The sequence below is a fragment of the Aulostomus chinensis genome, chromosome 7 (genome assembly GCF_037954235.1).
Source record: "Aulostomus chinensis isolate RoL2024-O1b breed Wild chromosome 7, RoL_Achi_v1.0, whole genome shotgun sequence".
In the NCBI taxonomy this organism is placed as follows: Eukaryota; Metazoa; Chordata; class Actinopteri; order Syngnathiformes; family Aulostomidae; genus Aulostomus; species Aulostomus chinensis.
This window is the reverse complement of record NC_141326.1, coordinates 3,901,950-3,912,845: the sequence shown is the minus strand read 5'-3', so window position 1 is coordinate 3,912,845 and position 10,896 is coordinate 3,901,950.

Here is a 10,896-nt window from a genome sequence, read left to right as displayed (position 1 = left end):
TTTTTTTAATTTACTATTGATAATATGTTCAAAATACAGTCAAGATATTCAGTTTAAAAAAACAAAACACCAGCATACAGTAAATTTCCAAATACAACCCAGTAATTATTGTCACAGAAGCAAAAGCGCAACATTGACAACAAAGTTCAGAAAAAGTTGCTGGCAAATTCAAAATGTTCTTCTCGCCTTCTCAAAGGCCAGAGGCAGTGTATAGAATAAAGAGAAGTATAATGTCTCATCCCCGCGACCCTGAACAGGATGAGTGGTAGCAAATGAATGGATGGAAAATTTCTCATCTGCATTATTCAAAAAATGTTGTTGGATGCGTACCCAAAAAAGGAAAATATTCCCAGATTTCATCATCTGTATAACTGTTGACCATGCTTTAGTCCTTTTTTCCATTTGTGTCATGTATTGTAAAGGGAAAATGTGGCTGTGGCTCCCTCCAGTGGCAAACTGCTCACATCGCCCTTGTAACCTTCACAACTGCAAAAAATGTGTACATTATACGCATGTACTAACTGTACCACACAGAGGATTAAAATACCAACCAGATCACCAGCTTGCAGGGAGTTACATCATGCGTTTGGTTCAGTAATGAAGCTGCATGCTGCATTCAGAGCTGCTGCAAGATTTGAAATGACTGGAAACCATAAGCAGCTTTTTAAAAGGATGTGCGTGTGCGTGTGCGTGTGCGTGTGCGTGTACGTGTACGTGTACGTGTGGGGGGGGGGCTGTTTATGTGTAGTCAACCAAAAAAAAAAAAAACCTTCATAACTCATAGGCCTGAATGTATGTGATTTGGATAAGAGATCATTTTGTGTATGTTTTCAGTTTTGCAGATCAGATTAATTCATGCCTGAAGTAAGACTTTTATTCTTATGTTTGACTTTTAGTCTAAAGTTTTGTAAAACAGCAGCTAGAGGGGCTCAACTACTGTGTGTCTCTGGTCTGGATCAAATTACATAATCAGGGTCCCACAAGCATCTAAGAACTTAGTGAAACTACACAAGAGTGGCGCCTTGTTCTGAGCTTTGTCTGAGGGGAAGTCAGAAGTGTTGAATTACATTGCAGAAACTTCAAAATAATTTTAAATTGTTCCCTCCCAGTGCAGCCACGAAGCCAGCAGGGAAAGCACTTCTTGATTTTCCTCCTCTGCAGAATGTTTGGTATGTGCAACCATCATGAAAACTAGCTTTCATAACCCCGAAGCAACTGCAGGCTCCAGATAAACATCATCAACCGGCTACAACGCAATATATAAATACACACATCACTCTCCATTAGGCTGCAATAACAAATTCTAAACCGAGGTTTACAAACACACTGGAATCCCCTAAGTGCTAGCATATAGTACAAGCACACACACACACTCGCGCGCACACACACACACACAAAGAGAGAGAGAGAGAGAGAGAGAGAGAGAGAGAGAGAGAGAGAGAGAGAGAGACCAGAAAAGAAAACCTGCCCCACAGAGAGCTGGTCACAAAATACCACAAGCTTTTGATCTGCCAGACAGGAACAAAGGCATAATCCACGTTTCACAGGAACTCTACATGTAAACCAAACACACACACACACACACACACACACACACACACACACACACACACACACACACACACACAATACGCTACTGTATGCTGCCAGGAGACAGAAGAGGCCACCTATCATGAGAGAAATGGAGACCAACCTGTCAGAACACTTCCATCCCAGTGAAGCTACCATTTACTGGTACTTGATACACGTGGATGTTTGATCTGTTAATTACACACCAGCCTTCCTGGAATCTGTCTGAAGAAGAAGGAATCTCTTTGGCCAACTCAGGAAAACCCTGAAATACTAAAAGTTTGCTCCACAATCATGAAAAATACTTTAGATTCACCACCTCCATACGACAAAGTAACTGCTTAAAGTGAACCATATTATTAAAGATGGTCATGTTTCGTTCCAGTTTTCTAACAGTTTGTTAAAACATCTCCACCTTAATATCTAATGACTGTGACAGCCTGATTTGGTTTGTTTGTTTTGGTCCCAGCCTGCTCTCCATTAACACTTATTCTCTCCCATCTGTCAGTCATTAGTCATGATTAAACCCCACTTAACCCAGCGTGACCCAGATTTATCCGACATCTTTGACCTCTTAAGTGGGTCTTCTTGGTTCATGGGCCTTCCTTTCAATCTGGCTAACACCCTACAATGACCAACCATGACCTTTTGCATGCAGACAAAGGTGAATATTCCATTCATATTCTACTCAATTTCATCTCTATAGACAGATTTTGCGACTCTGTTGGCAGGGGAGAATATGTTGAGATGGGGAAGATATTTCAGTGATTTTGTCCACTTACGTTTGAGCAGGCCAAAGTTAATCAGTCCGTGTGGAGCATGAAAGAAGCCAAACACTTTAGCCAGAATGCTCGGTCAGAAAAATGGCTGTTGCGGTGGTTTTGAACTGATAATTGAGTGTAAACTGGCTACTTTTAAAACAATCCGCTCATAATCGTCATCTTATAACTCAAGTTTATTGACAGACTGAAAACAATGAGCAGTAAACAGAACAAGGATATCTGGTGGTTATACCAGCACCCTGAAATACTGGCGCTCGTTCCCAGAGGCGACGTCGTCCGACGTAGCAGATTGTGCTCAATTTAACCGCTGCCTTTGTCATAATCAATTCCGCCTTTTTACTTGATAGGTTGCGGAACTGGTTTGGCATTTCTGAAATGGCTTTTGACTGGTTTCACTGTAATTTGTTGACAGATGTTTTAATGAATCATAATATTTCCAAGTGCATCTTGTATTGTGATCCCGTCTCAGGTTCCCACCCTAGTCACTGACAAAACACACCTGCAATTGTGGGCTTTCATGAGTTTGCCTGCACCAGCACCCGAGATGTTCAGTACACTTGAAATATGTCACCGTGGACTATTTTTGAAAAGTTTATACACTTGAGATCTTGCATAAAAAATAAATGGATGAATGAGTCAGCGTGATTAAGGCACTTGAGCAGTGTGATATTCCTTCACACCACCAATACTTCAGCAACAACGGAATTCCTGAACTTTTTGAAAACACAACTAGAAACTGTCAAAGAATTGTCTGCCACAACTTGATCTTACTACTGGTGTGCAGCACCGTCCAGTGTGGCAAAAACTTTGATACGCTAGGATGTCGCAGTACTGTGGGCGGGGCCCTGGGTTCCTTCATTTTGTGGCTTGCTTTATTGACTTGTAATAACAGATTAAAGTGTAAAATACTTCCTTTTCTATTAATCTTGAATAGATAACATCAGAATATTTAGCTTGTTACTTTTATATTCCCACAAAGAATTTATTTAGTACTCTCAGCCTTTTTATCCCAAAGCAACCTGAATAAATGACCCAAACAAATCTCACGGTGGTGCAGTGGTCAGCATGTCGCCTCCCAGCAAGAAGGTTCCAGGTTCGATCCCTGGCTCCAGCACGGGGTCTTTCTGGGTGGAGTCTGTGTGTTCTCCCTGCGCCTGTGTGGGTTCTCTCTGGTACTCCAGCTTCCTCCCACAGTCCAAAGACATCAAGAGGGGACCAGGTTAATCCAGACTCTAAATTGACCGTAGGTTGTCTGTCTATATGTGATGAACCCCACCTCTCACCTGAAAGCTGCTGGGATCTGCTCCACCCCCCACGACTCTTAACAGGATAAGCAGAAAAAAATTGAGCACCCAAAAGAGGACAAATTAGCACCCAAATAAGTTTTTAGCTGGGTCCGTTGTGTATATTCTGGACATTACTGCTCTGTTCTTGCTCATCTCAGATTGTTTTACATTGATATTGTAATTCATCAAATAAAGATGAACAGGAGGATGTCATCTCTGCTTTTTGCGAATGACATAGTCCTCTTATCTCCATCAGGCCACGACCTCCAGCTCTTGCTGGGACAGTTCGCAGCTGAATGTGAAGCGGCCGGGATGAGAATCAGCACCTTTAATTCTGAGGCCATGGTCCTCAGGCATAAAAGGGTGATTTGCACACTCCAGGTCAGAGGGGAGGTCCTGCCTCAGGTGGAGGAGTTTAAGTATCTCAGGGTCTTGTTCATGAGTGAGGGTAGGATGGAGCGGCAGATTGACAGGCGGATAGGGGCGGCATCCGCAGTGATGCGGGTGCTAAACCAGTCCGTTGTGGTGAAGAGGGAGCTTAGCCAAAAGGTGAAGCTCTTGATTTACCAGTCAATCTACGTTCCAACCCTCACCTATGGTCATGAGCTTTGGGTGATGACTGAAAGAACAAGATCGCGAATACAAGCAGCCGAAATGAGTTTCCTCTGCAGGGTGGCTGGGCTCTCCCTTAGAAACAGGGTGAGAAGCTCAGTCATTCGGGAGGGGCTCAGAGTAGAGCCGCTGCTCCTCCATGTAGAGGAGTCAGTTGAGGTGGTTCGGGCATCTGGTAAGGACGCCTCCTGGATGCCTCCCTTGGGAGGTGTTCCAGGCATGTCCGACCGGGAAGAGGCCTCGGGGCCGACCCAGGACAAACTGGAGGACACTTTTATCTCTCGGCTGGCCTGGGAACGCCTCAGAATTCCCCTGGAAGAGCTGGTGGAAGTGGCTGGGTAGAGGACAGTCTAGGCATCCTTGCTGAGCCTGCTGCCCCGCGACCTGGACCCACCGGATAAAGCGGAGGAGGACGATGACAACGACAAGGACAAATAAAGATGAGTTGATATTCTGGTATCCACTGGTGTGTTTGTCATCTTTCAGCCTCCTACAGTAGCAGGGGTACACAGGTTCAGTTAAAGGATCACTACTCTTGGAGAAACATTCTTATAACACATCCTTAATACACAAATCAGACATCTGTAATCATGAGTCACAAGTTTAGTCCTCCGGGCGGCAAAGTGGTGCAGTGGTCAGCACTGTCACCTCACAGCAAGAAGGTTCTGGATTCGAGTCCCGGCTGGAGCACAGGGTTATAGTTTTGTCACAGTGTGTATTCATGGATATTATATGTTCGTGTGTTTTCTGCAGTGGTTCAGTTATTTTGGTCTCTGAAGAGCACTGAAGCACAAAAAGACACAACATGGTTCAGCTGGAGATGTTATAAATGGAGTAGTGAGAACAAAACTTCCATCCATCCATCCATTTTTTTACCACTTATCCTGTTAAGTGTTGCGGGGGGGTATCCCAGCAGCCTTCAGGTGAGAGGTGGCGTTCACCCTGGACGGGTCACCAGTCCATCGCAGGGCCAACACACATAGACAGACAACCATTGGCTCTCCCAGCCACGCCTACGGTCAATTTAGAGTCTGGATTAACCTGGTCCCTCTTGATGTCTTTGGACTGTGGAGGAAGCTGGAGTACCAGAGAGAACCCAGCAGGAACAGGGAGAACATGGAGACTCACACAGAAAGACCCTGTGCTGAACACTGCACCACCGTGCCTACTACTACAACTATGAAACCTTAAAATCTGAATGGACTGGTGAGAAGACACTGGGTGAATGTGAAAATACGTTCACCAGAAGATCACCGTTTCTCCTCACTCGGACCAAAATGCCCAGCCTGTACGCATACCGCAAAGCATGTTGGGGCTTTACTTTGACATTCAAAGGGCTGGCTGACATCTGATGTCATAACTGGCTTCTGAGTGGCAATTTGAGGTTTTGATTGAAACGTATCCGGAGATTATTGAACACCTGATTTAATCACAACCAGGCATCAAAAGCGTGGACGCGCTGGATTTCCTTCTTCCTTCAGTCTCACTATCGGCTCTCAGATGGTTTCCATCCTGGAGCTCAGAGCTGGGTGAGACGTCGCTGCTCCCTCTTCATGAGAAACGCCTGCAGTGTCCCTCAGGCCTGAACATATACAAAACAACAAAAACGAACAAAATTAAGAATTAAATATATAAAAAGACAGATAAAAACATATCGTTGAAAAAAATTCTGTTTTTACATTTAAGTCATATATTTCAGTATGACTACATTAGTTTATACCTCCACTTCATTGTCCGTAGTCAGCTGTTCTATCAGTCTAGAGCAGAATTGTACTGACAGAAATACAGAATGTAGATCTAGATGAATACAGAATCACATGTAAATGTAGATCAAACCAAAAAAATACATGAAGGAATGCGTGGGATGGATGATGGGAAACCGCATGAAAGGCATGTGTCATTATCAAGATGTATCTCATTTTATGTCATTTTCTTTCTTGGGTAAAAACCTGTGCTCAAGTAAGCTTCAAATGTCATTGATGGATTAAAAAAAAAAAACCTGACACATTTAAAATGGGTTTTGGAAGAGGGAAAAAAAAATAGTACATTTGAAAATTTCATTCAACTTCAATGTCATTCGACTCTTAAGAATACTCTTCATCAAGGGGTCTCCAAAATGGGGGTCCGGACCACAGGAGGACAGGTTGATGGTTTTCAGATATCAAACGAAACTGATGAGAAGTGATTAAAGATGGACAATTTTATCCATCCTTGTTACAAAAGACAAAGGGATAAATAAATAGATACAGAGGATAAATGCAGAAACTGATTTTTTTCATAACCGCAGTTGATTTATTCGTGCGTATGTCATTTTAATTCTGTTGTTCATTCCAGGTAAGCTACTGTATCACTGCCCGTGAAGTGGTGAGCTTCACATTTCACTCACACATTGTATAAAACATTTCACCACAATGAAACGGGGGCCCAAAAGGTTTATAATCCAGTCGTTGACTCATTGCTCCACTGGTCCCTTCCCACCAGGCATCTCTGCAGAGCTGTTTGCCTCTTCGGTTCCCCCTGGAGGTCACCAACATAAGGAACAGCCCTCTTTATGACAGTGCCATCCTGAGCCTGTGCCACAACTTTGTAACAGTTTCCCATCATTCAGCTCTTGGGATTCTGCTCAGTACAGCTTCTCTTCACACCATTTGGCCATGTGGTGGAGGAGCAGCGGGAGAATGGGACTCCAGCTCACTGAAGGGCAGGGCAACCACCATCATGAGTGCCCCAGGATGGCTCTGCCTCCTGACTCCCACTGTGGCTGAGCAGAGGATGCTCCGAAACCTGATGGCATATGGAGGGAGGTCCTTAGGGGATCTGATGGGCTGATGGGAACAGGTTCCCCAAGATGTCTCTGACAACTAAACACTCCTGAGGAAAGAGAACAGGAGAGACCGATATTTCTCTCCCCTTCACATTCCACCTTCTCCAATAACTCCACCAGTATGAATGGAAGACCCTTATTTATAACAAGTGCACACAATATTTGCATTGATGAATACTTTACTTGATTCATTGAGCTTCCTCGTCTGACATTTTTGTCTGCCAGTGAGGAGGAACAGGGGAGGTGGAAAGGAACAGCACCTGGACAGGAACACCAGGAAATGAACAGAAGAGGGTCTAAGGAGGACACCAGGACCAGGAGCTGAGGAGGGGCCGAGGAGGACAACGGGACCAGGAACTGGAGAGGGGCTGAGGAAATAAACAGAGCGGTGATGAGGAGGGAGCACTGAAACATCTCATTTAAATAAAAAAATAAACACACATTTATTCAGATTCTTGTCAGTATTTTGATCGTGACTGATACGTTTGTCCTCTTTAAATCCTCCTTCAGATCTTAGGAGGAGTTTTCCAGGGAGGAGGAACCATCGAGGAGGCCAGGCCTCTGAGGAAGGCACAAGTCAAAATGTCACCATGTCCCTGAATAAACACGCTGACCATGAGTGCTCCAGTGGTTTTTACTTTAGGGAGTCTGGAGTAAGAGCCCAGGGATTACAAACATTGAATGAGTTCATCTTTTGAATAAAATCCCCAAAAAAAACATAAATACTGAAACTTTGCTCCTTAAATTATGTGTTTTTCATGTAGGCCAACCAGTTTTAATTTGATGAGTAAGGTGTTTTTTCACAATTTGGACTCATCACTCACATTTAAAGGATCTACACAGTGAACCTGCACAGCAATTCTACAGTGGATTTGCTAAATTAGTGGCCAGAGAGACAGATGTTGCTATTTTTCTTTTTTTGCAAGAACTTTTATTTTGAAGGATGCCATTGAGAACTCTAAGTATTTTGTGTTATTTAATCGTTGTTGGTATGTTGACAGTTTGTTCTTATTACATTAATAAGTACGTGTGTTTTCATGTTTAAGTAAACACATTTCCACAACAGGAAATGATGAGGCTCATCAGCCTTTACATGAGGTTACGTTACTCAACACTCACAGGACTCAATTCATTAACGTGACCGCATTTTAGAGGCACAGTGTGTAAATCTGCTAATTAGGGGAGAAGTGTGTCGGAGGCTAATTGTTAGCGTCTCACACTAGCCCGTAGCATTAGCTATTGTTGCAAGAATTTCAGTGGTGCCAGACCTGGGGGAATTCTGGACCGGCAGCAAGGCTTACAGATGCTAGGAAACACTGTGTGACCACCAGATCTGTTGATCGGCTGAGGGAGGACCACAGCTCGCGTCTCTCACCCACCAGAGTTGGTTTCTTTCATATCGCATATATTCCAGGGACATAATCTCAATTTACAGATTTGAGTGCATCATGTTCAAATTCATACCACAGAGCTTCAGATACGAAACAAATTATAAATATACTGTCCGAAGGAAAATAAAATACATTGATTAAAATAATTCACATAACCAGAATTGAACTTAACTCAAGAAGGTATTTTCCAAAATGACAAGACACATTTCCACACCTTTCATATAACATTCTCATTCTCATTCACATACTGTCTTGTCAAAACTCCATCCATCCATTTTCTTCCGCTTATCCTGTCAAGGGGGTGGAGCCTACCCCAGCTGCCTTCAGGCGAGAGGCGGGCTTCAACCTGGACAGGTCACCAGTCCATGGCAGGGCCAACACATACAGACAGACAACCATTGGCTCTCCCAGCCACGCCTACGGTCAATTTAGAGTCTGGATTAACCTGGTCCCTCTTGATGTCTTTGGACTGTGGAGGAAGCTGGAGTACCAGAGAGAACCCAGCAGGAACAGGGAGAACATGGAGACTCACACAGAAAGACCCCGTGCTGCAGCCGGGGCTCCACCCACAACCTTCTTGCTGTGAGGGTACAGTGCTGACCACTGCACCACTGCGCCGCCCATGTCAAAACTCATTAAACATTAAAATAACATAACAACAATCATAAAAACAAGAATATTTACAAAGGCTTTACACTTTTCTATACATCTTTCTTACAAATGCACTTGCACTTCAACAACAGCGCCGAACAAGAAAACATATGCAGGTAACAGGGAATGTGAAAAGAAGCTTGACAAACTTTTCTGTCTTTTTAACATTTACTCACCCACGCTTTTAAAAAACAGGAGTGTTCCGTTACAGTGAATGTGGATGTGTCTATACAGTTCATCGCAGAGATGAGCTTCACAACAAAGTTTACCACGGTGCATCACACACCTTAGACATTGCTACCTGTTCAAACCACATGCATAAATGCCCCATATTGACTTTAATTGAATTTGAATGTCAGGTATAATTTAATCTCTTCCTGATGATGTTTAATTCAAGAACTCAAGAGTTTCAACATTTGACCTGAATCCCTTTACAGCCACTCTAAGTGTGAAGTGTTGAGATGAAGGCTATTATGCAGACTTCTGATCCATTTATTAAAGTGGACTTTGTTCATTTAATGGTTTGATTCAAATATTAAAAGATTAAATTTTTTTCAAACCATATATCATTTTTAAGGTCAAGTTAGCAACCTGTGAAATGAAGAGTTCTTCATAAACCCTCCGAGGTCGACTTCTTCTTCTTGAGGAAGCTGACTGTTCTCAGAACGGGAGTGGAGCACAGCCCTCTCAGAAGCTCTGTACTCCAGCACGTTTTAGGAATCCATCTCGTCTTGTGTGAGTTTTACTTCATTATTTGTGCTGAAAATGGCTCACTTACCGCTCTGTTCATTGCTGTCACAACCAAACCGCATGACATGACTGTCAACCACAATCAGAGCTGTCACAGGAACCTCCTCGCTTGAGTAAGGAGTTTTCACAAGCAGAATTACTTTATCGAGTCCTTAAATGTTCACGTGTGTACATATGTATGCATTGTGTGTGTGTGTGTGTGTGTGTGTGTGTGTGTGTGTGTGTGTGTGTGTGTGTGTGTGTGTGGGGAGAGAGTGACAGAGACAGCGGAGTAGCAGGAGTGACACATTTGGACTCTTTTATCACCGACAGCAATAACACAGGAAACACAAGAGGAGCTTTCACGTCTGGGGAGTCTGACTGAAGCACCTATGGTCACTTTGACCTCACGGTGGAACTCCTGGGATCGGGGTCGCTATAGAAACTGCTGAAAACCTTCTCCAGTGTTTCTCCCTTTTAGCCCCCCTAGTCGACCCTGTTCCTGGGGGTCACGGTGTGGAATGTTGCAGAGCTTCCTGAGTTCAAATTGTTCAGAGGTGAGAAGAGGAGGAGGAGGGAGCAAGAGGGAAAAAGTAGGAATAGGTGTCAGAAAAGAGTGGAAAGCAAAGACAAAGTCAAATCAGGCAGAGAAATAGTTAGGAGGCAAACGAATGAGACAAAACGGAGGAGCAGAAGAGTTGACAGACTTTGAGGCGGAAAAAGTTGAAGGGCAATGAAAAGATCCAAAGGAGCCAGAAAGAAAAATGATAGAAAAGAACCAATTATAAAGGGGAAAATTGAGTGCAGTCCATTGAAGGTGCTAATTAGGGTCGTTAGAGGATGAAGAATAACAGGAGATGAATGCAATAGCCATCAAGGAGAAGCAAGGGAGTTTGGACGCGAACGTCCTCACTGATTAGAAGAGAAGAGAATCTAACGTGATGTTGATGAGAAACGATTAGCCCAGCTTGGGGGGGGGGGCTCCGCTCTTTGAAATGCTGTGTTTCTGTTTCAACCCAGAAGTTAGCAGCGGCAAAAAGTCTAATGGGATG